Source organism: Rhinolophus sinicus, linkage group LG03 (assembly GCF_036562045.2).
Source record: "Rhinolophus sinicus isolate RSC01 linkage group LG03, ASM3656204v1, whole genome shotgun sequence".
Lineage (NCBI taxonomy): Eukaryota > Metazoa > Chordata > Mammalia > Chiroptera > Rhinolophidae > Rhinolophus > Rhinolophus sinicus.
This window is the reverse complement of record NC_133753.1, coordinates 171524825-171552100: the sequence shown is the minus strand read 5'-3', so window position 1 is coordinate 171552100 and position 27276 is coordinate 171524825. Positions and strand designations below refer to the sequence as shown.

Below are 27276 nucleotides of genomic sequence, written 5' to 3'. Positions count from 1 at the left end.
TTCTTAAAGGATCTGTTTCTACTTTTAACAAGACATAGGTGGTAGCATACTCCCCTAGAATGAATGAATGAATGAATGAATGAATGAATGAATGAATGAATGAATGAATGAATGCACGCATGCATGTGTGAACAAACAAACATATTGCATACATGTGGGATCTGCATTGCCTTCCTCTGGTCTAGCAGCGTCAGCACCAAAGTGCAGTTATCAAATTACGCATGGTGGAATTGAAAACGATGTGTCAGTCAGGATCCTGGCAAGACACAGAGTCTAACTTAGAAGTTTCAGAAGCCCGTAATGAAGGGAGATGTACAGAAGTGTGGGTAGGATTAAAGTCTGCAACGAGGCATGTTGAGGCACTCGGACCCTAGCCGCAGGGGGAGGTTGTTACCACCCCTAGACCTGGAGCAGCAGTGAGAGGAAATGGTGTTAGTGTTACTCTGGTTCTCGGACAGCAGGAGCCCTAGAAGAGGGGCTGCAAGACAGAGAGAATCCCGTGGGGACTTGGGCTCTGCCAGAGCCCAGGGAGTGTGGGGATATCACCCCTGACCTCTCTTTCAACCTTCTAATCTCCACTGTTCAAACCCAGTAGGAAAACAGCCAGCAAGGGAGCCTGGAGATTGAGCTTAAGCAGTCATACTTCCTGAGGTATAGGAAGAGAGAAAGACTTCGCATGGATCTGCTAGGAGAGGAAGGCCGAACAGAGAATAACCAGCCCCGGTGGGAAATGCTATTTTAGAATCCCAGAACACTAGTATATTTAAGCTTCTAAAAAACAAGGGTACATTCAAGGAATTCAGGGCCCTGACCCCATTTGATCTTGGGTTAGCATCCACTTTCTGAAACTTCCTTCCAAATACACTTGTAATACCTGATGACAGCAGCCAGAATTGCTGGTCAGTTCAACCTGTCCCAGCTTCATCACTCAGGTCCATATGTGGTGATGGGCTGAGAGGGTTGGTCCTCTGGCTCGCTGATGGGAGAAGGTCCTTAGAGAAAAAAATAAAGAGTCTCTTCAGGAAGTCTAACACCTAGGGATAGAATAAGGGTCGCAAGGACTCTGAAGGCGGCATGTACATGAAAATGACTTGCAAATGATTTCACGGCTACATGGTAACGTTCTGTCCCACACTCCTGCTGGCCCCCACTGTCGTCCAGAGTCCTCGTTTGAGAGCAGGTTTGGTGGGCTCTTTATTATCAATATAAATAGTGACGCTCAAGAGATGATCACTCTCAGTATTAATGGGAATAGGACGCATCTTACCCATCTCCCAAAAGAAAGTTTGTGTTCGATGTTACTCTTGTTCACCAGCTTGAAAGGGAAAAAGGATACTTTTTAAAAGAAGGGGGCAAAGATACCACCATATGATAAAATGTGTATTATGGATTTTCATTTGCTATATGACAGTTGCTTAAAGCCTATACTAGTTAACTCTCCATTCGCAGCTGACAAGAAATAAAATCCTTACCACACACCACATTCCGTGGGTCACGCCTTAGTCCTTTTGGGCTGCTATAACAATATACTGTAGACTGGGTAGCTTATAAACAACAGAAATTTATTGCTCACAGTTCTGGAAACTGGAGGTCTGAGATGAGGGTGCCAGCATGGTCGGGTGAGAGCCCTCCTTTGAGTGGCACACTGCTCGTTGTGTCCTCACATGGTGGGAGGGGCCAGGGGCCTCCGTGGTCACTTTTACAAGAGCCCTAATGCCATTCCTGAGGGCTCCACCCTCGTGACCTAATCACCTCCCAAAGGCCCCAACTACTCATACCATCACCTTTGGGTGTTTCGATTTCAGCATATGAATTTGGGGGGGACATGACCATCCATAGCAGGTCACTGTCATAATCTTTTGCACATCCTGTGCTGCATCGTACTTTCATCTGGCAAAATTCCAGCCCAGATTCACTCCAGCTCTCCCCCTACACCATGCCTGTCCCGGAGAGCAGAATGGCATTCGGGAAAACATACCGCACGCCAACTGGTTTCACTTTAAGTTCATAGCCACTAAGCTCACTGAGCCCTAAGTAATGACTGGCAATACCTCCATATGTCCCTTGTCCATTCATCTTCCTACTCTTCTAAAGAACCACATCACACCTTCTCTTTCCTCAAGAACAATTCCCATGTCCTAGTCTGTGAAGGTAACCTTTCTTCCTGTTTTACTGGGGGAGAAAATAAAACCCAGAGGCCATCAAGAGAATGCACCCACCACATCTGCTCCTTTCTGAGAATCGGTATCCATATGCTGTGCCTTCTTCCTGTTAACAGAGCTTCTAAGACAAACCTCTCCACTTGCCACTCGCTTTCCTTCTTGTCTTCGGCTCAGGGACATTAATTACCCCAGCAATTCTCCCCCATCTTCTCTTGTATTGTCTATTTTTCTCTCTCCACTGGATCATTCCAGTCATCATAAAAACATGCTGCAATGTCCCAATATTATGACAAATAAACATACAATTGTTGATCCTGTGTCATTCTTTAGTCACTGCCCCATTTTTTAAAAAATCCCTCTTTTCAGCAAAACTCCTTGGGAGAGTTGTCGTAATCCCTTGATTATCGTGGGATAGCAGATGGGAACTGGGTGTGGCCACTGGGACAGTTGCTCACCTATTTCAGTTGCTAAATTCAGTAGCAAATTCTCAGTCTTTCTCTCTGACCTTACCAAAACTGAATTGGTCACCCTTAGCTCCATCCCCCTTTAGTCATCCCCACCTCAGCTGGTGACACCTCCGTGCTTCAGTCACTTAGACGGAAAAATGTTGGAATCACCTTGACTCCTTTTCTTTCTCTCATTTCCCAAAGCCAATTCATGCGCAAATCCTAACCGTTTCACAGCATTTCCACTGCTACCTGCTTGGTCCAAGTCACCATCCTTTCTCACCTGGATTATTGCAAAGGCACCTAAGTGGTCTCTGCACTTCCTCCTCCTTTCTCGCCCAGCCTCCCCCCAGCACCCCAGTTTACTTTCAGCCACCGTATAATCTCGTACCTCTGCTCAGGCCCTCCTGTGCGCTCTCATCTCATAGTGGCCTATGAGGCCCTTTGTCATCCTTGACTTCACGTGGACGGATATTTCTGCTATAATACTATACATCACGTAAAACTTTGTGTTCTGCAAAATGTACTCTAAAAATGATAGGGCTTACGAGAACATTAAGATGAGAGCAGACCTCTCGTGTCTTACATAACTTTAAAACTTCACTAACCAAAGCAATCATGAACACCTTGGGAGAGCTTGAGAAGGGGGCACATTTCTGGGGAGACCGCTGTGGTGCCCGTGCTCATTTTTGTAATGCTCTTGAATGTGGCTGTGCCACAGCCAACCTCACCTCCTTCCCTGCGAAGGTCAGATTCTGCTCCTGCCATTCTGGCTCCTTTTGCCTAAGAAAAATCTTGTTTCTACATTATACCAACATTATCCTACTATTTACCAATCGCCTATGAGCTATTGCTGTTACTAGAAACGCATGTTGTAACAGAACAGCCTGTCCTCACTTACTGCCAATTTAGCTGTTTCTCAAATGTGTCAGGCAAGCACCTACCTTGAGCCTTTTGCACTTGGTCTTCTCCCCGCCCAGAGTGCCCTCCCTCCAGAAGCCTCTGGGTATCATCGTCTCTTTCAAATCTTCATTCAGATTTTTCCCTGAGAGTGTCAGCTTCCCTGACAGCCCACTTAAAAGTACAACACCCTCACGGCCCTCCAGACATTCTCCCCTGCACGTCATTGCATATTCTTCTCGATAGTGCTTATCATCAACATCTGATACATTAATATATTACTCACTTATTGCCTGACCCACATCCATGATTATGAAGCCCTGGGAAGGCCAGGACTGTGTGTGTGTGTGTGTGTGTGTGTGTGTGTGTGTGTGTGTGTGTGTGGCGGGGGAGGGGAGGTTGATTCATTTGCTACCTTTGTTTTTCTCTGCTGCATCTTCAGTGCCTGGAACATGGTCCAGTACATGCAAGGTACTTCATAAATATTTGTTGAATGAATGAATGAAACTCAAACTTCTTTAGAAAAATTCATCTGAATTTCCTTCTTACATGCAGAATAGTCCCTCTGCCTTTATTTCTTTTCTGATTTTGTTTAAGTGTGTGTGTGTATATATGACAGGGAGAGTGGCTTTTGTCTTTTTTATTAGTTTCAGGTGTGCAAAACAATGTAATGATTAGACATTTATATCCCTCACAAAGTGATAACCCCACCAAGGCTACACCCCTCTGACATTGTACATAGCTATTACAGTACCTTGACTATATTCCCTATGCTGTACTTCTTGTGACTTTGTGTGTGTGTGTGTGTATTTGACATTCAATATTATTTTATATTAGTTTCAGGTGCACAGCACAGTGGTTAGGCATTTACATAAACTATGAAGTGATCCCCCTGGTAAGTCCAGTACCCATCTGACACCCCAAATAGTCTTTAGAACATTATTGATTATATTCCGCACAGTGTATGTCACATCCCCATGACTGTTTTGTAACTACCAATTTGTGCTTCCTAATCCCTTCACCTTTCTCACCCATCCCCCAAGCCCCTCCCATCTGGCAACCATCAGTTTGTTCTCTGTGTCTATGAGTCTATTACAATTTTGTTTGCTCGTTTATTCTGTTCTTTAGATTCCACGTGTAAGTGAAATCATATGGTATTTGTCTTTCTTGGTCTGACTTATTTCACTCAGCATATGTTCTCCAGGTCCACCCATGTTGTCACAAATGATAAGGGAGAGTGGCTTTTTCAAACCTGGTTTCGTTTTTTTGTGTGTGTTTTTTTTGTATGCATCAGACTTGCATGCTGTTTCACACTTACCACTCTGTCCCTGGGATGTTCCAACTTGCAAAGCTTTGATGTTTTAGTCATTCATTATAAAGGGTGTCCTGGAAAAAAATTGTGACGCAGGTTGTGTGTTATCTTTTTGTGCCCCTCTACCAACATAAGCACTCCTTGCTCGCATTCTAGGAATCCAAACTCTCGTGCTGCCAATTAAAAATTTAGTCCCACAGGCTTTTGAGATATTAGCTTGTACTCTAGCAGCTAGTAGGTTGCTAGAAAATCAAATTGTTATGGGAATTTGAATACATTGCCTCTACACCCACTGCTAGTATCGGTATACAGTCAAAAAAACAGGTCATTCCAGTACTTCGCAGTGATGGCCATGGGGCAGTTTTATGCTGATGTTATAAAGGGACAGGGACATGGTGACTTAACTCCCTCTGGTTCTGGGCAAGGCTTCACAGGGATGGTGATATGAACGCTTGGGTGTAGTAAGTACAGAAGTTCTCCATGCTGAGAATGGCAGGGGGTGAATCCAGGAGTCGACATGTTAAAAAGCACATAAATGGAAGGTTCCTGGTAGGTTTGTTACTGGGACCCCAATGTTACAGTCTGTCTGTCTGCATGCACTGGCCTTGGGAAATGCATGAGCAGGAGTTTGCAGTATAGAAACAAAAATAGTTTAATATTGAATTGGCCAATCCCAAGAATGGGAGTTAATGCTCTAAATACCCGACTCCCTGATGGCATGTAGGTTACAGATTGTATAGTATAAAATCCCAAAGACACCCTGGATTTAGGGGGTTGGGGAAATGCTGGGAGTTGATTGGTCAGAGGTGAGGTAAGGGTAATTAATCATTTCTTCAGGTCCTGAGGACAGTTCTGAGTACTGTTCTTGTCTCCCTCTGTCCAATTTCATGGGAAAGTAGCCAGGGGGTCATTCTACCTTAGGGCTCAGGAACTGAAACATAACTTAGGTCAAGATGTTATCTGTAGCTGCCAGAGGTCCAGACTTCTGACTGTTGGTCAGGTCTGGGCCAGTGTCTTCTCCTGCCTTGGGGGCTGCTGATTATTTGGGGGAAAGGCTAGGTCTCTGAGGGGTATATACAGAGGGTGCCCCAAAAATGTATATACATTTTAAGAAAGAAAAAAAAAACACACTGTATTAAAATTGTAATACTCAATAGATACCATTAACAAAAGATGAATACAAGTCATGCGTACACATTTTTTTGGCACCCCAGTCTATAGAGAGAGAGGATTTCTAGAACTAGGATTTAGAGTTAAATTTAACCAAAGTCGTAAGGACCCACAGTTTCAAGTTCAGGGAACAGTATGGTGAATCATTTGGCATGGAGGTGGGGAGTGTAGGGTAGGCTGAGGTAAGTTCATACACTTTAAGGAGTTTGGACTTGATCCAACTAGGGAATTAGCAGTTTCAAGTGATATGACTGCACTAGTCTTCCTCCTCCTCACCTTTTCCAACCAATCCCTGGCTTCTTGAAACTGTCAGCTTTAAGCTTATGTGGACTGGACGTAGATGAGGGCCTGGCATATAGAGAAAGACCTATTTGTTTCATGAATATATATGTATTTGTGTATATGAATGATCTATCAATATTAATTTCTGCATTTTCTCTACAGCAAACTTATTCTGTAGCCACATCATTGACTAGCAGGTCACCCACCATAACGTTTTTTGACTTGACCTAAAAGCTCTGACACTTCCTCTTTCTCAGGTCTTAGGTTCCTTCTACTAGTTCTGATTCACTTCTCCATTTGTGGTGATATCGTCCCCCAAACATTTTTGAACACCTTGAAGTTCTTACTTTGGTGGCTTGAATTTATGGCTCTGGGAGAAAAGTTTTTTTTCATTTGTTTGTTTGTTTTTTAAATAATCACGGAAATCAGGTTGAATTAGAGAGATATTTAGTTGAGGTTTGTGATGAAAACAGCCTGCTATAAGCCGTATCTTGGATCTGCCCTTGACAGGTTGTGTATCATTAACAAGTTACACCATATTTTTGCACCTCAGTAGACTAATGTAGCCAAATTTCAACAAATGATTACTAGAGGACTTATGCTTTAACCCCCCCAAAATGTTTTTCTTTAGTAAGATTTCAGCTGTGTAGGGGCAGTTATTTGGGAGAAAAATGCCCACTTAGCCTCTTAAATCATGCTTCCCAGGACTGGTAGAAGAAGTCTACAGTTTCTTGCATATTATTCAAATGACTTTGTGGATTGTGCAGCCTCTAGTCTGCTCCCTCCCATGTGGAGGCCAGCTATCTCTGGCCACTTCACAGCTCATTAACAGTCCAAATAGAGACCCAGGAGAGGAAACAGATGAGATGAAGCTTAAATATGTCACATTGGTTATTTCTTAGCAGCTCTGATAAAAGGCTTAGCAGGATGAGGTTAAAACTTGGTTAAAGAGGTTTGAGGATTATCTGTGACTTTAGCCTATGCATGCTACCTTCCTCCTTCTCCCTCGTCCCTTTTTGTAGCCATTACACATGAGTTGGCTAAAAACATTAATGAAACCAATATAAGTTTTTTACTATCTGTAGATCTTTGAAAAAAATATTTTATTACTTACAGGAAAATCAAAATAAGATCAAAACTTTGATCAGAATGTTATTTTTCCCAGTCAAAATTGGCAAGCTCTTGAACCACTACTGGTCTTGAAGACAAGTGGCTAATTATAGGTAAAGATTTGCTAAAGGCAGTGGGTGCATCTTACCTATGTTTTCGATTCCACATGTAGGAATTTGGTGACTTATAAGTGGCTCTGGGTACAGGTCCCGGATTTCTTCTGCAAATCTCCCAGGAGCAAGGGCACCTCTTTGGATAGGCAGACTCAGAGATTCCATACTGAGAAGATAAATTCACACCATACTTCTTGGTGTGATCTCCAGTGTTGCTTCTCTGATAACCAGGTCTCTCTTCTCTCCTGTTAAGAGTTTATGATCCACAAACAGCAAGTGTTTGGGGGGTTATGCAAACTCCCAGCTATATATGGTGACATAAATGGTTCAGGATGCAAGAAGAAAGAAACTATTCCGAGATACAAGGATACTTTGGGATCAATGTAAGTGGAGTAACCAACAGAACTAGGTGCTGGGTTTGATAGTTGGAAGATTGGGGCACAGTCTAAGTAAGAGAGGGTGCTAGGGCAGCGATTAGACTAGGATCTCTAGTGAGATAATGCTTGGGTCTGTCCCTGGAACTCTGCCATGGTGGGGACATTGGTGAAGTTCTGTGGTCATTACAGAATGAGAGGGGAGGATGGAACGAAAAGATTGTGGGAGGGTCAGTCGAGGTCCCCGTAAGTCATATGACCCCAGTTTCATTTGCTAAAGGAGCTATGTAAGGTTTCCTTTGTTTAGTCTCAAACATCTGAAAGAAAATTAGACCTCGAAAGACCAATGAGACACTCTATTTCACTGGGAGTTTTGACATCTCAGAGAAGGAAAAATGATGGGGACAGGTGATGGGGACAGCTAAATTTTAAAGTCTCATGAAAGGTGGCCAGGAGAGGGCAGTCACCTTTTATCAAGAGCACAGACTAAAATTGGAAAGAGTAATTAGGCCACAAAGTCATAAAGTATGATGCAGGCTTAACCCAAATGTAATGTCTTACACACAGTAGGCACTTTGTATATGTTTGCTAAAGCGTGTTAGCTGCTGCTCTTTCCCCAGATCTCATCAGAGTCCCATAGAAACCTTGAACCTGGTCCCTTCCATAAAACCAAAGAATGACTCTGAAGGGAAAAGATTGAAAATCCAGAAAACAGTTTTGCCTTACTGGTGAAAACAGTTTTCTTTTCCTTGTGGTTTACTTTGGCATAAGCTAGTATCTCTTTCATGCCGACAGCTACTGTTTACAACTGTTATCATGTTTTTCCTTCTTCATCTTCCGGAATACTCTCTTCCTGTTGCTAAATACTGTCAGTTTACTAATGGAACCCGCTTTCTAAGCTGCTGCATTTTTCGTTTTCCATCGGATCCATGTTATTATGTTCTGTGTTATCTCAATAATGGTGACTTCTGTGTACCAGGTTGTTGTTCAGAGGGAAGAAGAGTGATGGTGACACAGGTTGAGAACCAACTTGATGATTTCATGCATTTGGCAATAAGGCTTAATTAAGATCCCGGCTTCATTCTGCTGGATTTAGTCTGTAACCTGCTGGAACTCAGGCTTGAATTAACACGGGCTGGATATAAAAGCAGTAAGCCAAGAAGTGTGCACTTCTCTCAACTGTAGCTGTTTATTTAGCTGGAGAAAATTTAGTGGGTGGTCCAACCTTCACCACCAGTGAGAACAGAGTTGAGTTGTAAAAGTTTGGTAAAGAAAGGGCAGTAGCAATCCTGCCATTTTTTTTTCAGTTTTATCACAGCCTATAAATTAGTTCATTAGGTATGTTGATCACATAGGAGCTAATATTTTAGGTTTCTCTCCATCAGGTTATTTAGTTTACATCTAAGAACTGTGCCCACTGAAAGCTCTTCCTGACCCATGAAATGAATCACAATAATAAAAGTTAATAGAAACAAAGATTTTATTAGGCTTATTTTTGGAGTAGGTCCAGAGAATTACTGGGGTATATTTTTGTTGTTCTTTACATTTTGTTTATTTGTTTGGGTCATTATAACCTCTAATTGATATTTGTTCCTTACGCTTGTCAGTGTGCTCCCACATGGGAGAGGCAAAAGGACTGAAGTTGGTGCAGTTGGGACATAAAACCTTAATAAATTGCCCCCTGAATTGCCACCTTAACTACCACCTTCAAAGCATTTTAATACAGTGAGAGTTTATTAGATTTTTCTCAAGTATAGCAAAGATTAAGATGAATTTCTTATATATCACTGCTATTCTTCGACATCATGCCTAAAAAACAGTTCGTCTTTATCATAAACACTTAAGCCACAAATCACTTAAGAGGCAGTAAGGAGAAGTGGCTGAGGACTCTGGAGTCAGGTGGGCTAGTTGGAATCCTGCTTCTGCTGCTTCCCAGCTCTGTGACCTTGGGCTTCAAGGTCCCTTTTTTGCAACATAAGATGATTACAGCTTCATAGGCTTGTGAAATGAGGTAATACATTTAAAGAGCTTAGAACAGTGTCTCACTTGTAGGGAGAATAGGGGAAAAGAGACAAGATAGTTGGGGAAAGGAGAAAAGACAGTTGTGGGGGGGCGAGGGAGATAAGAGAAAGTTACAAAAGGGAAGTGGAAGAATTTCAAATACAAAATGGCTGCTCTTTAGTTATTCCAAAGAAGAGACATACTAGGTGTGCTCATGTGGTTTTGAAAATCCTTAACACTCATCAGCAAAAGACTGGAGCTTATATTGAAGCAGAGGTGTAGACCCGCGTGACTTCTGTCCTGGCCAATTGCCTGGTGTCCCCTGTGGTAAGCTCCATCCCTATTGGCACAAAGGGTTTTATGGACAGGTGGTTGGGGCAAACTTTGAAACCTGACTATTTGCACTTGATTGCCAGAATGTGTAATTATTTACCGGTGCTTGCTAAGGGTGTCAGTTTAGCTTTTTTGGCAGAGAAAGGATTAAGTTTAATAGTTGAAGGCAACTTTTTCAGTTGGCCTGCCCTGGCTTTTGTTACAGCCCTTGGTTTGGCATGTAGTAACCAAACCTACTGGTTAACTTGTTAGGCACTTATTATTTAGAAATTCTTCTTCTCAAAGCAAAAAAAGAACCCTTTGTCATGCCATAACTCTCTCTTCTAAAAAATGACAAGAACTGAGAGTTTAGTATCAAGGGCCTAATTGGAGAGTTGAGAAAATAAGTTTTGGAAAGACAGTAATAGCTTAAGAATTTTCCTTAGATGGAGGTTTCCTTTTTAAAACCCAAACTGAGCTTTATCAAAACAATAACTGAACTTTGCAATAGGACTGCACTACCGGGTTGTTGGAGCTGGGACGTGTCTGTGTTGTTCATGACTATAATCTTTGGGCCTCCATCAGTATCCAGCACATAGTAGGCACTCAGATGCTGAATGAATGAGTACAGTATTTAAATTAGCATAGCTGTCTCTCTGAAGAAGTCAAAGGGGATGGAAGGCATATTAAACCAAAACATAAGTCCTAATGCTTGAAATGTCATCACTTTTTCAATGATCAGCACCTATTTCGTTTGTTCCAATTAAAAGAGAAAATCTTGATGTAAAGGAACATCAAACAAAATGTTCTGCACTCATATTGTGCTTTGACATCTGCAGTAAGGTTTAAATAAGAATTTCCCAAATCCGATTGTATTGAAATTGCCATGTGTTTCTTACTGGTATTGTTCATTCAGACTTCAAGTGAGGATAGTCGCTGCCACTCAAAGTGGACATATGCTTTTCATTATGAAAACGGCCTGTCTTCAGGGCGTTGTTGTGTACTCTAACAGCTTGCATGTTTCCTTTTGATGCTGTGCTCTACTGCCATTGCAAAGTCGGAGGACTCAGTGTGGTCTTGTTCCCTTCCTGATATTCTTTTGGTCATTTTAAAATATGCTAAGTGCATTCGCACAGCTGACTGGCTTCGTTCTCCCAGTTCTGGGGTCTAATCATATTAGATTGTTCTCTACCAGCTAAAAAGCTGGACATTAAAAAGAATGATTATAATCCTCTTCCTCACTACCCTCCCTTTCCTCTCTTTCCCTAAAATTGGCCTCTTGATCTCATGATACTAATTTTGAATAGTATTAATAGTATTATGATTTTTAATTAATTTTTATTAATACTATTAATAATGATGAATAGGGCACGTGTGTGCACATATACTGAGGGGGAGAGAGAGATTGGTGGGTAATTCAACTTGCTATTAATACTGAACTTTCTCATTAAACAAGTTTTTTTGGGGGGTATTGTAAATAACAACATTGTCTTCTTGGGATGTGGGGAAACGTATGCTTAGGAAACAGAACCTCCTTTTCTCCTGTTGGTATGGAACACACATGCAGAAGGAATGAAGGGATACATTTTCTGTAGCCAGGGCTCTGTGAGAAATAACACTGGTAGAGAAAAAGACTCAAAGAGAAGTCAGAGCTCATGGCACTTTTCTCCTGGCACATTACCTCGTCTTCATCAGCTTTTCCTGTGCCTCCGAGAGGCACATTTGGAATGACCAGAGCAGAGGGCCCAGCTAGCCTTTGGATCGCCATCTTCCTCTGCCCAGTGTGAGTGGAACATTGTATGACTGGTTCTGACTTTTCCTGCCATGAGCACACTCATCCCAGATGAGTAACTCCTAGCTGAGGAGGGCAGGGAATTTGGGCATTCACAGGGAACCAAGTTGCTATCTGATCTGCCCACTGGAGAAAAGTGAGCAAGAATAATTCTTTGGGATCCTGAAAATATAAACATGAATTGAAAAATTAAAACTGAAGAATCCACTTGGAGTCGATAAAAAGTGTTAAACTCTCTGCTGGTCATGTGACATATTCTTGGCATTCAGGGAGCCAGAGACTCTTGTGGTCTAATCTGGAAAGAGTCACTAACTCGCTGTGTCACCTTGGCAAATTGGTTGATCTCTTTGTGCTGTGGTGCTCAGTCCAGCTGCTGGAAGGGATGAAAGCAAGGCCTCACTGAAACCAGATGCTGCCTCTCTGAAAAGCTTTCAGCAATAAATAATATCGTATATACTTTGTTCTTGGCAGAATTTACTGAACTGTTATAACCCCCTGTTTTCACTTGCTTCTAAATTTCTGGAAATTTCTCCTTTGGGCTTGAATTTTTCCATGCTTATCCTCAGCCCAAAGCTTTTTGGAAAGTTTAACCAAAGTTTTACTTAGCTATTTTTCCTGAATGATGGGAGAATACGGGCCATGCATTGTTTTTTCGGTTCAAAAAATAAATTTTAATTTTTCCAGAAAAATAGCTGAGCTGCTACACTTAACGTGTAAAAAAAAAAAAAAAAAGAAAGAAAGAAAGAAAAAGAAATAGTGAAAAACTCATGGTATGCTAAAGAATGCCTGCAGAAGACAGTTTTAGGTTGCTGAGTGTATCCTGTCTTTAAACAAGAACACACGCAATCAGGACACAGATTAAAAAGCTCTAGTCTAGTTTTAAAGGTGACCAAAGGATGATTCCACATATTCTCTCAGTAAACCATTCTCAGTTACCAAGAGACAACTTCAGCTACCATCACTGATCATGTTTCTTGACCACTTGCTCTCTGTTTCCCGGCCTGGTTCTTAAAAAGGTTTCATGATTATGAGCTGGCATTGACCTCCTGTTGACATTTGGAGTTAAGTTAACCATGTCTTTCAGGTGGGCCTGCAAAAAAGCCTTCTCTGGTTCTCCAACTGCATAATGTATTTGTTCACAGCACTTATAACATAATCACATACGTGAGTGGTGACGTCAGTCTGCTTCCCCCATGAGACCAGCAGCTCCATTACAGCACGAACAGCGCGACGTGTGTCTGTTTTACTCACCGTTGTCTCTGTGGGACTTAGCATAGTGCTGAGCACATAATAGGAACTTATTGCTGAATAAATTAAATGAACCTGCATACAGTGTTCTTGTTGGAATTTGTTCGTAGATTTGTCCACTCAGATAGGCGTGTATATATTCAACAAGCCTCATGGAGTATCTGCTTTACGCCATGCATTGCTGGGAATCTTTCCTTTGGGAGACATCACGGAAGTTCTTGAGGATTTATTACTTATACACCAAATCAAAACAATTGTATTATTGGGGTACTATTACTACACCTATAATTGGAATATTGGGCTAATAAAGCCAAAGCGAATCAAGGAGACTTTATCATTTATTGGGCATTTATTATGTGCCTAGCACTGTGCTATGTACTGAAAAGAGAACAATTAGTAAGGACTCTGCCAGGAAGTCACTTATAGGTTAACAGTGGCAAGAAAACAAATTCTGAAATAACTATTTTTCAAGGTGGAACATAATAGGTGGAAGGTAAAAGCAAGAGAGATATTACTGTACCACAAGATACCTTGTGATCTTGTACAAATCTCCTAAAAAGCCAGGAAAAGCATTATGACATTCCCTATGGTCAGAGTTCCCATGAGAATAGGCAGTTAGTCACAGTTCCTCTTCTAGGCATATTCTGCACTTCTTAACCCTACTAGCCATTCTCTCTCTCTCTCGCTCTCTCTCTCTCCCTCTTCCCCTCTCCCCCTACCCCTCTCCCTCTCCTTCTCCCTCTCCGCCTCCTTCCCTTCCTTCCTCCCTCTCCCTCTCTGTCTGTCTTCAACCATGAGAAACTGGTCATATGTGTTAGTACTGGAACCTAAATTGGAATGAAGCTCAAGTTCTTGACATCCATGTCAGGAGAGTCATTGTTCTGTACATAAGACCCTAAGACCTCTTTATGCTTAACACAAGCATGGGTATGAGTTCTTTGTTTCATCCCAAGTTTGAAAAACATGTTACAGTGACATTAGTGTGTGTAGTCATAGATTATTGAATTGAAGACAGACGGCTCCCTGAGCTCCAGCCACACTGACTTTCCTTCTGTTCCCTAACACACAGAGCTAACTGTCTTCTTGTCTGGAATGCTTCACCCTCAGGTTTTGGCATAGCTGGCTCCTCTTGTCATTCAGTTCTCAGTTCACCTGAAAGGTCTCTGTGACCCCAGTTACACGAGGAACCTCCTCACCCCATCCGTATCCATCTCCGTCACTCTCTAAGATCACATCAACCTATGCTGTCTTTATAGCATTTTTCCTATATGACAGTTTCTTTTTTTACTCATTTGTTTACTTTTTTTAACTTTTATTTATGTAAGTGTGTTTTTCCAGGACCCATCAGCTCCAAGTCAAGTAATTGTTTCAATCTAGTTGTGGAGGGCACAGCTCACAGTGGCCCATGTGGGGATCGAACCAGCAACCTTGTTAAGAGCACCGCCCTCTAACCAACTAAGCTAACCAGCTGCCCCCATTTGTTTACTTTTTATTGTCAATTTTCTCCCACTAGAATGTCAGTTCCATGAAATAAGAACAGTCTTTGCCAGTCTCTTATTTCCTGGAAATAAGTGCCCAGCAAAGTGCATGGTGTTTGATAGGCGCTAAGACATGCTTCCTGAATGACTAATGAAATGTGTGAATGACGTGAGCGTTTTATTCTGCTCTGTGCCTGAAGAAAGCTTCTAGCAAGAACATTAGCTGTTCTGGAGGTGGCTTTGCCTCGGCTCCAGCCCAAACCTCCTCTCTGCTTGTGCAGAGTGGGCACTGGGAGTGTGTATATCCCTGCTTTTCAGATGAAAGGACAGTGTCTTGGACATAGGCTCCCGTTAGTCTATCCTGTGAAGCTACAGTTGCTGAAGCCAGTATCTTTCAGGATTTAACCCATATTTCTTACTCTAAACCAGGGGTGTCCAAACTTTTTTCAACGCTTTTCACCAAGGGCCATATGCGGTAAAATACACAAACAGCTGGGCCACTCACTCAAGGTGAAGTACATATTGCCTCACCTGGTTTATTTAAGTAAACTAAATATATTTTTGGAATTTGCTGCGGGCCAATAAAAAATGGATCGCGGGCCGCAGTTGGCCCACGGGCCGCAGTTTGGACACTCCTGCTCTAAGCCTCTCAGACATCTGATGCACTGGCTTCCAGGTGTAATTGAGAATGTTGGTTTACGTGTGTAAAGCGATTTATGCTGTGGACCTTCTCTAACACTTTCCCAACACATTCAAAAAGCTTTACACTTTCTCTTGTTAATGATTTTCATCTGCCAAAGAGCTTGTCTGGTTATAAAGAAGATCACTGGAAATACTTGGCACATATTTTCCATGTTCCTAAGGCTGATTTTGTTTTATTTATTTCTTTTGCTTTGCTGGGAAAACCTGTTAATAAAGGAAAAGAAAAAAAAATTAATTTATCTTTTCAGAAGCAATGTTACTTGGGTTCAGAGTTCTATATATATATATATATAAAATGCATTTCTCTAGTTCTTAGCTGAATAAAAATTGGAGCAAATAGACAATTTTGGGAAATAGTTTGGGGTGAAAAGGTTTTGGCATATTCATGGATTCTCTCAGCTATTTCAAAATAATTTTTAAAGACTTATTTGTATTGTCCAAATTAAAGATTTTGGCCCAAAGGAAAGGTTAAAGTCATGGTTTTTCTCAGCTTGACTTTTTTTGGTGTTATGAATTTATAAGCAGGATTGTTTGAAGGGGGAACATAGATGGGACCTTCGGCCAAAGTAAACACTCCATTGTTTCATAGTTTTGTACTGCACATCGGAAAACATCCATATCAGTATTCTATCAAGGGGACACAGATTACCAGATTTGTAAGAAAAGTCCAGTGGTTGATTGAGCCACTTTGAATGTAAGGGGTGGTGCACGTTGACTGCCAAATTTCTGTCAACACAAGAAAAAAAATTCATATATCAAAAAAAAATTTTTCGCTCATCCGTCATGTAAGAAATTTATGCATGTTAGTACTTACCAGAAGAAATGGCACAGATAGTTTTCGTTTTCAGCAGTCTGTTGAAATATCTTGATCAAAGATATGTTCTGTTTTTGTAGAAAATAGAAAATATCTATTTTTGTAGAACATCTTTAGTAGATTGGTCTTCCCATCATTTTACCACTTTTTTAACTCTGGTAACAATATTAGCTATGGTGATCCACATAAAACTTCCAACTATAAAAACTTTTTTTTTCTCTGATCTTAAAATGACAGGTCAAAAAGCCCCCACTACTACTCCCAGCTCATCCTAAAAAAGAGATTAGTGTTTATAATCATCCCTGTTCTTTGCTGCCAAGGGGGGTTGGCATTATGGTTGCTTGTTGGGCAATTTTTCTCAGTCCCAAGGTTATTTCTCCCATTATAAGAAAGGGTATTAAAACCCAAAGATCATGCACCTTGTGGTGAGGTGATGAGATGGTTAGCTCTACTCCTATTCAACCAAGTCTCATTTACTGGAGGGGAAAAAGAACATTTTATTAGGGACTATAATTTTCCAGACATTATATAAAATAGTAGAGGAAGCAAAGATGAGATCTTATTTCTGAAGGTTTAGGTCTATTTCCCCTTGGGCACTGAGAAATGAGAAGGCAGGGCTGAAAAGATAAATTTATTTTGTTTTATAAACCACATGATCATATTTATCAGGCACCCATTCCATAGTAAACAGTGTCAGTTTAACACTAAATATACTTATTAAGCCTCTACTGTCCTAAGGGAATTTAAAACTTGGGAAAGAGAAGACAACTTACACCTCATTGTCATAGACAGGCTGTGACACACTGAGGAAGAGAGTGACAGAGAAAGTAAAATGGAGTTCCAGAGCACAGAAAAATCCCACCTGATTCAGTGACTGAGGAAAACTTTCTGAAGGAAGAGCCAGTGCGAAGAGCCTAGAAAGATTGGTAGGTCTTACAAGATGAAAAAGCTGAAGTGTGGAGAGAAGGAAGAATAGCGGATACTCCGAGTAGTACCGAACATAGCGAGTAAACGTTTGGGCCTATCCGTGTAGCGCACTGAATGGAAATGCGTGCTGAGGGGACTGCAGCTTGGTAGGTAGACCAAGACCAGTTTGGATGGGGCCTTGATGGCCACCTAAGGACTCAGGGTCTTCAGCAATGAAAGGTCAGTAAAAAACAACAAACAAAATGTTATGTTCAGCGCCAGACTTTTGATTCCTAGCAACAAAGTACACGGTGGGTTGAAGGCAGAAGAGTTGGAAAACTGGGAGACCCATGGGGACTGTGCAGTAATAGTTCCTAACATCAACAAAGAGATAGAGCCATGCTTGTGTATGATTGCAACAAAAGCCTCTTCACAGATTAGTGTCTTTCAAAGGCGTAGTAACTGTATAAAACACAAATGAAATGGAAAAATTTAATGGCGTTTCATTGTAATGGGATTTAGTCTAGATGGTTCAACTGTGGAATTAAGAGCCAAATCTAATGCTGTAGCAGATCACCATCAGCTGATACATACTATAAGACATATATTCAAATATACCTGTCAATATACATCCCCTTTTACTTGTTAAAATACTGGCCATCTCATTATTATATGATAGTAAAGCTTGCAGGGTTGTGCACCAGGACCCATAATAGAGGCAAGTTTTGGCTTTCCCCATTTATCTGTAATGACACAGACAGACGGCTGAGTCCTGAAAGTGAATCTGGCCAATTTTGAGTTTGACAGCCTGCGTGAAAGTGGATGTTCCACATTGTGTATAACTGAAGTGCGCTCTCAGGAGCACAACTCTTGGGTGGGTCACTTAATTCTTTCTCAGTTAGGGTGTCAGTACGTTTCAGATCTACAACAGAAATACCCGACTTGCCTAAGGTGGGTTTGTGTAGTATATTCACTCTTGTCCTCACTTCCATCCCTAACATATAAGATCTATGACTTTTTCTAGATCAATGGTTTTTAAATATCTCCTTAGTAAGTAAAAATGGAGCCAAAATCATTCTCAGGCCCAAAAGGAAAATGAAGGTACAGGGACTCTTCAGACCACCTTCCCTAACTTTATTCCTCTGGCCCCATCTTCTTCACCTGACACAAGCTAAATGTAGAATTAGCACTAAAGAGAACAAGAGTGAACATGTTCGTTTTTGAACACTGGCTACAACCTACAATTCAAATTAAAATTCTGATGGAAGGAGACAAACTTGTCATTTGGCTCTTCAGTTTTAGAAATGTTAACTGAAAATTTAAAGTTTTTAAATATTTGTTAATTTTTAAAAAAAAAATACCAAGTCTTATGAGGAAGGCTCAGGAGAACATTTGTGAATGAATGAGTGGGCACTTACCTCTGAAATTGTCATGGAATAAACGTACATGCTGTATTATAAACTAATGCACATGCCAATTTAGTTCAAAGGGCAAGATGAGCCATGGATATAACTCATGGCTCTGATTTCCTCGTCTGGTCTATTCCCTACTTGGCCTTTTGGCTCTAAAGTGAGAACCACATTAGAACTCAAAGAATAAAAAGCCTTTACCCTTTCAGGGGAGGAAACTGGAAGCACTTTTACATTTTCTAGACACAGGCAACTCTGTGGCTATGGAAATTACTACTAGCACCAAATCTTGCATTAACATGCAAGGTGTGCCAGTTTTACACAAGCTGTGTCATATGCAGAGATAGATTGTTGGCACGAACTAAGTCACCTATTTTCTTCATTTTCCACCTCTTTCAGTGAGGACAGCTAAATAGACTGTTTCTAGATGAGCATTTGAAGCAGCTCTGATCAACTCTTTGGAAAATGTTTGTGAAGGACATTACTATGCAACATGCAGAGTAGATAGATAAGGGAACTACTTCTGCCTACGTATATTGAAATATAAATGGAAGCCTATTAGAATAATTATATTATTTCCTAAAAGTTAAAATCATTTTATTTAAACCATTAATTCTGTTTCTAAGGAATTCTCAGCAGGGACTTCTGAGTTCATTCTCAAGGATACTGCATATTAGTAGAGAAAAAGAATACTGATTATGGACTTTCTCAGGTTCTTCTCTGCAATTCCTGAGACCACAGTGAGTGTGGCGTTGTGGTGTGTTTACACTCAGAAACGGAGATGGCCATGGATGTATGAAGCTCTCCCTGGGTCGCTATGTCCTTTGCAGGGCTTCTGCCTTGTGCTGTCCTCTTACGGTTACTTTATTTTTTTTTATGTTTCTAATCAACTGAATCATATTGTAGTATGTAAAATGTTTTGGTTCTTGTTTGAATGGGTGTTTACTATGCAGGATTCACAATGAGTCACTTGAGTAAAAGGAACCAGCCCCTTCATAGCCATTTATTGTAATTCATAGTGACGAAGACTCCCTGGTCCAGCTTATCAAGGTCTTGTTGGTGTATTTGTGACTTCCAGGGAGAGACACCGAGAGCAATTTATTAATCATTGTGTCCCTAAATCAGACAGAGTTTTTTATAAGAGTACTTAAGCACTCAAATGAACGTGCTTCTTGAAGGCTAGTGACAAATACAGCATTTTTTTTTTTTCCCCGCATTAATCAGACTCTGGTGGCATCAGACCTCTGGGAAGCCTTGTGACAGGATCTACACTGTGCAATATCACATGCAAATTGCTTTTCTTCCAGGAAGGGTTTTTTCTGGAATCTATGAAGAAAATGTTCCTCGGGCTAGAAACTGAGATTGAGAAAGCTCCTCTTTCTTGTCAGAGGACACTAAGTCTGGTGAGGCCAACTGTTGAGCCCTGAGGGTGGGCAAGGTGGATACAGGGTGACAGTCATAGGTGAAGTGACTGGAATCTAGCCGAGTAACCCTTCCAGCCCTCAGAATGGTTGCAGGTGTAGCTGCCCTCCATGGGGAAAGTCATGAATCTCCTTTATCTTTCTACCTCTCTAACTTTTTATGGGCTTGTGATTTTTGACTCTGGGCAGGGATATAAATGCAGAGCTCTCTGACTTGATTTGTTTTATGTTGTTTTTTGGGTTTTTTTAATATACTAAAGATGCTACCTAAATGCCTATGTACCTGCCATGCAGATGAATACATCAAACGTAAACATTTTTCCCATGTGTACCTTCGAGTTATTTGTTAAGAAACAAATTATACAAATAAATTTGAAGTCCCCAGTTTTACCTCCCCTAGTCTCACCCTGCTCTCTGCCACCCCAGAGGAAACAACTGTCATGTACTGGCATTTGTACAGTCCTGTTTTCGGACTTTTATATTTTATTGTGTCTGTGAAACATGTTTGTTAAATATATGGAATAAATTATGTATTTTAAACTGTACATGTATTTTACTTTAGGTGTAGAATTCTGGCAGTTACTGTTTTTGTTTTTACTACCAAACCTTTTGATTTCAGAATTTGTGTTGTTATATTACCCTAGTTCATTTTTTTCTTGCTGTGTGTTACTCCATCTTATAAAAATATCACAATTTATCTATTTGAATTGATTCAATTATTTTACTAAAATAAGTGATACTGAAATAAACGTCCTTGTATATGTTTCCCTTAGGACACATATGACAAGAGTTTTTCTGGCGTATATGTCAGTGGACTTGCAGTGTCAGAGGATATGTGCCAAATTGCTCTCCAAAGCACTCGTATCGTTTCATACTCTTACCAGCAATGTGTGAGAACATTCAATTTCCAGGTCCTTATCAGATTTAATTATGTGTAAGTTGTTGGATATAAATAATTATCTCATTGTTTTAATTTTTATTGCTCTGATTATTTATAAAATTGAGCAGACTTTTTACAGGACCATTAGGAATTCCTTCTCCCTAAGTAATCTATTTTTACTCTATTCTTTTTTTAAAGATTTTTATTTACAACATAGCTAACATACAATATCATATTAGTTTCAGGGATATACCGTAGTTATTCAACATTTATTCATTCTTTTACTGTCTATTCGCTTTATAGAAACATATGTGTGTATATGTATATATGTGTATGATTCTAATGTATATGTATCTTGATGTATATGTTTATATTTCATATATATGTAAAACTAGTCCTTATTCTGTTATACATGGTGAAATTTCTGCCTCACATCCACTGATTACATTTTTCATGACATCTTTTAACACAGATAATTTTAAATTTTGATATAGTGCAATTTCTTTTATTTTTCTACTTTTGTGCCTTGCTTAAGAACTCTTTTTCCCCCATGCTTATATTATATATAAACTCCTCCTATTTCTAAATTACTTTAATTTACTTCTGAAAGTTTTGTTTTAAATGTGTAGATTTTGAATTTATGTGGAGTTATTAGGTGATGCAAAAGTAATTGCGGTTTTTGCAATTGTTAACCTTTTCAACCGCAATTACTTTTGCACCAACCTAATAATTTATGTGTATGGGGTAAAGCACGGAATTTTTTTCTTTTTTTCCATGTGAAACACTAGTTGTCCCAACACCATTTACTGAATACCTCTATTATTTCTTCATTTATAATACTTTCTAAATGACGCTTTCTCTGTTAGGCTGATCACATCCATATAAAGCAACATTAGTGTTCCCATTCCATATACATTATCTACACTTCTCCCGAACAAAGCAGAAAATCTAGCACATTTTAATTGTCCTTTGAGATAATCTTACCTATTTTCCTTTTTTTTATTGTATAAAATTTACTTTAACCTTTGGATCAACAGAAAATGTGGTCCATGTTGATTTTACAAGCAATATCTTGTTGAATTTGTCATCATGTTTTACCTTTCTTTTTTCTCACCATTTATTTGTTCACCTAATAAATCCTTAGGTGCATTCCTTCTATTGTTCTGCCATGGTTATAAGTACTTGGAAATATAGCTGTGACAGAATAGACAAAATCCCTGAACTCTTGTAGTTGACATTCTAACAAGAGGAGAGAAAGAAAAAAAACAGTAAACAAATATATGTCAAATAAAGATAAGTAGTATGGAGAAAAATAAGAGTTGTCATTGATCTAGGTTGTCAGGAAAGAGCTCACAGATGAAGTGATATTTGAATGGATACTTGAAGAAATTTTTGCAGAAAAGTATCCGAGGCAGAAGGACAGCATATGCTGTATGGGGTCTTCTAGAAATATCAAAGAGTATAGTGTTATTGGAGCAGATGAGCAAGAAAAGTGTGGTGGTAAATGGAGGCAGAGATAGTGGGTGGGGGTGGGGCTGTGAGGGTCAAGGGAAATCGAGTAAGACTTTCAGACCACTGTAAGCACTTTGCCATTTACTCTGAGATAGGATGCCATCAGAGGGTTTTGAACAAAGAACTGGTAAGTTCTTGTTTTAGTGAGGTCAAGATTGTGATGGATAGCTTATGTATTTGGGGATAAGGAGATTCAAGAGCAGAAGTATGTAGGCCAATTAAGAAGTGATCACATTCTGGATATAATTCGAAGGTATGTCTGAGTATTAGTTGATGGATTGGTTAAGGGTATGAATGAAAAGCCTGAGAATCTGGAAGGATGAAGGTGATATTGACTGAAATAGCCAAGACCGTAGAATGAGCAGGAGGGTAAAATCAAAAGTATAGTTATAGATTTATAAGTTTGAAATTTCTATCAAACATACAAAGGAATTCTTAGTTAATCGAATATATGAGCCTGTAGTTCAAGGAAGTGATTTGGATTAAAGTTATGTATTTGGAGAACATAATCGTGTGGATAATATTGTCATAACACTGAATGCAGTCACCTAGGGAATAAATGTATATAGAGAGAATACGAGAGGAGGATAAGTCCTGGGAGAATTTTGATATTACATGGTTGAGAAAATGAAGTGGACACAGCAAGGTAGACCAAGGTCAAGTGCCGAGTTGGGTAGGAGAATCAATGGAAAATGGCATCCAAATACCAAATTAAGATGATTTTCAAAGAGTGATACACTGTGTTGTATGTTATTAATAAGCCAAATGAGATGATTAAGAAGTAACCACTAGATTTAGCGATATGGAAGTCTTTAGTGACCAGGAAAAAAGCTGTTTTATTAGAGTGATGGGGGTTAAGGCCTGATTTGATTGGTTTTAAGAAAATGGAAAAAAGAGGAATTGAAGATAAGCGTATAATGCAATTCCTTCAAGAAGTTTTGTTTTAAAGGGAAGCAGAGAAATGTGCCAATAGCTATAGGGATAATAACTGGAATAATTGGGAGAGAACTTTTTTCTTAAGAGGCAGGAATTTCAGCATGTATTTAAGATGATTCTTGTCTTTTTGCAAAAAAAAATAGCCTCTTTTAGTTATTATTTAAACTAGAATCTTTAGGTAGCAAACTCCCAGTTTTTATATGCAACCCCCGCCCCCAACACACAAAAGACTTAGTGATAGTTTAGTTAAGTATCAAATTTTGAATGGATGATTATTTCTCTAACACTTTAGAGGTTTTCATTTGTGTCCTGGCATCTGTTGTTGCTGAGGAAAATTTTTCTACGGATCCATTTGAGTTCCTTAGTAGATAATCTGTCTCTTATTTAAAATACATTGAAAGATTATTTTCTTTATCCTGATGCCTTATTGTAGATTTACTTTTTTATTTCTACTACTTAGTGATTACTGAGTTTTTAATCTGAAAGCTTGTTTCATTCTTTAATTTTGTAAAGTTATCAATAATAACCTTTTCCAAAACTGACTCTTTTCAGCTGAATTAAATCCTCTCCTTCTGGAACTCCCATCATATGTGTGTTGGAGCTTCTCACTCTGCCTTCCATGGCTCGTAATTGCTATAGAGGGCAGATTTTCCAGTACTAATGTCTTAATTAAAAGTAATAACAAACCTACCACTGCAGTATTTGGCACAGAGGAAGAACTTCAAAGTGCAAACTTGCAGTGCCACATAGGCCAGCACTTCTGGCATTGGTTATTTTTTAAAGTTATTTTTAAGGCTAACCTTATCAGGCAGCTGATCTCAAAATAAAGTGAAGACTAAAAGCCTAAGAGTAGTCTAATATCAGCCTAGCAAAAATCAAGCTGATTAAAATGCTCCCTCCCATTCTCTTCTGCTATACCTTCATCCCTAAAGAATAATGAGGAAGATTGCTTTAAAAAGATGTGTGTGAAAAAGCAGTGAGAAAAAAAGGTAGGACCTCCAGCAAACAAAGAAACCCAACAAAAAGTGGGAGGACATACATAGATAATTACATTAAATGTTTCAAAGAATTAGCCTCACTAATTCTCAAATAAATGTAAATTAAAACAATGAAAGGTCATTTTTATCCTTTGAATTAGCAATGATGAAAGAAAAAAAAATTTTTGCTGACAATTGTACAGTGAAATTGAAGTTCTCTGCTGGTCTGGTCTGAGTCTCAGTTAGGACAGTCTGAAAGCAATTGAGTAATATCTAACAAAAATCTCACAAACTCCTTTCATGTAGCAACATCACTTCTGGGAATCAACCATTAGGCAATAAATGGAAATACAGGCCAAATCCCCTTGCCCCAAGAGATGTTTATTATACCATGATTTATATGACTGAAAAACTAGAAACAGTCTATATCAATGTCCTACAAATTTTTTTGAGTGCTATAAGAAAATATTGAGTCTGCATAGTGAGCCAATAGTCATACACATGCATTGAAGTTTCCTGTAATGAAACTGTCTATTCCTTTTCATTCCATTCCATTCCGTTCCGTTCCATTCCATTCATCTTAGGTGTTCTGGCCGCTATAACAGAAATACCATAGTGTGAGTGTCTTATAAGCAACAGAAATTTATTTCTCAGTTTTGGAGGGTAGGAAGTCCAAGATGAAGGTCCTGGCAGATTCTATGTTCGATGTGGGCCCAATTCCTGCTTCATAGATGCCTGTCTTCTTGCTGTGTCCTAACGTGGTGGAATGGTGAAGGGAGCTCTCTAGGACCACTTTTACAAGGGCGCTAATCCCATTTATCACCTAATCACCTCTCAAAGGCCCTCCCTCCTAATACCATCATGTAGAGGACGAGGTTTCAACATATGAATGTGGAGGGGGCCCAAACATTCACTTTATAGCACCACTCCATTTATTTAAACAAGCTTGAAAAGCACAGAACTGAATGGCTAGTAATAGGCATGTGATGGAATGTTAACTAATGTAACCATTGCATTATGTTCACAGTTGTTGTTTTGGGTGGTTGGGGGTAGGCATTATGCAGCTTTAGGCAGCAAGGAAGAGGATGTTTTTATATAACTCCATATAGTGGGGACTTACTGTAATGATCCCAGGTTTGTGTTGCTGTGCACAGCCATTCTCATGTATCTCTCAATACATCATGGGTCCTTCATGGATTCTTTTATGATGTCCTCACACTCCCTTTCCTCTCAGTTGCAATTTCTCCAAGCTGATAGACTCTACCTGAGTCACCCAACATTTAATTTCAAGCAATTTTCTATTGGCCAGCTGTTGGTATTAGGACTTTATTCTCAATCAGTTAATTTAGCTAAGCTAGAATGATTTCATCTGAATCAACAAAGAATTGCTAAAAGCTGCATTTCCTAGGAAAGGGGACAATCTAATTGGCAGGTTACTTACGAGATGGTACCGTGTTTCCCTGAAAATAAGATCTAGCCGGACAATCAGCTCTAATGCATCTTTTGGAGCAAAAGTTAATATAAGACCCAGTCTTACATTATATTATGTTAGATAAGACCTGGTCTTATATTATAGTAAAATAAGACCAGGTCTTATATTAATTTTTACTCCAAAAGATGGATTAGAGCTGATGGTCTGGTTAGGTCTTATTTTCGGGGAAACACGGTAATAATGTTAAATGGAAAAAGATAAATCAGAAACAAGCAAAAAAAGAGACAGCTTTTTGTATGGGATCTGTTTTCAACTTTCTTTAGAAATTTTATTAGAAAGAGAGTAACATAAAAGGAATCCAGAATTTTCATTATATTAATATTTACTAAATTCCTACATAAGCAGGTATTGTGCATTTGTAATCAGGAAAAAAAAATAGAATTGGCTGTGGGAATAAAGTGATCATTTTGCAAACCAGCATCATGTACTCCTACTCTTGATTTAGTTCATCTTGGTATAAATATGAAGTGTCTATGAATAAAATTCTGTTTGAAGCAGAAAGCCTCATATTCGTCCCACTAACACAATTGCAGAATACATTGCTCAGTGTCCAATTTGGTTTCAGGGGGCTGGTACAGAAGCCTGGAAAGATATAACCCAGTAGTAGGCCAGGCTCCTTTTCCTAAGGTCCTATACTTCCCTACTCTGTTTGTGTAACCTTGTCACAGAAGGCTTTCTCACATATAAACAGGAGAGCCGCCAGGCAGAGGGAGTCTTTTAACCAGCAAAAGGCCTTGCTCATTCTGTTTGTGGTCATAAATCATGAACCGTCTTCTTGTGTTGAGAGTATGGACAGAACTGTTTGGACGCGCAGGAATATTAATCTCACAGGGACTTGCGTGTGCAGCGACTCTGCCCACATTCGATCAGGGGAATTGTCATGACTGTTCTAACCACGTGAGGAGCTGCAAGAAATACAGTAAAGTTCCAGAGCTAGAAAGCTGTTGTTTTGTCTCTTGTGTTGCTTGTGTACGTAATTCACTAAATATTTAGTGTTTTGCACCTTTTAGTTGACTTGTGATTTTTTTTGTTGTTGTTGTTAGGAAGAACTACTTCCTCTATTATAAGTTAATTAAAAAGAAACAAAAACCACTTTATCTAAATGCTGTGTCCTCCTGCCCAATCAACCAAAATATCCTACAATTAATGTGTAGGTGGTACTAACGCTTTTCTAGTCAACTACTTTGCACCACTAGTTAAACATCCACAGTTCAGTGTGTTAGGATTTCCAGTGGGCACTAATGTGTTGGCATTCATCCATTTATCCTGCATGTAACGAATAAAGTATTGCACTCTGGGCCCTTGGGGTCCTTCAGGCAGATGCCAGCCAACACAATGAATGGACCCCTTTGCCCTCTGGGAGCTTTCATTCTTGCATTCCTTAGAGAAGCCATGAAATTAGTTTCAAATCTATGACTCTCTTTAACCCATCCAAATTGTAGTCTTTGTCAGATTTTAATGCTTGGCTTTCTTCTTAGCTGGTCTGGCTGGCTCTCTTGTGACGGCTCTCATGAGGCTCCAGCCCAG

General features: G+C 39.7%; 1 protein-coding gene across 2 annotated transcripts in view; it reads left to right on the top strand.

Annotated features, from left to right (window-relative positions):
* The window catches only part of GHR (growth hormone receptor), a 233313-nt gene that overhangs the window by 63506 nt on the left and 142531 nt on the right, over positions 1 to 27276 (top strand). The window lies entirely within an intron of this gene.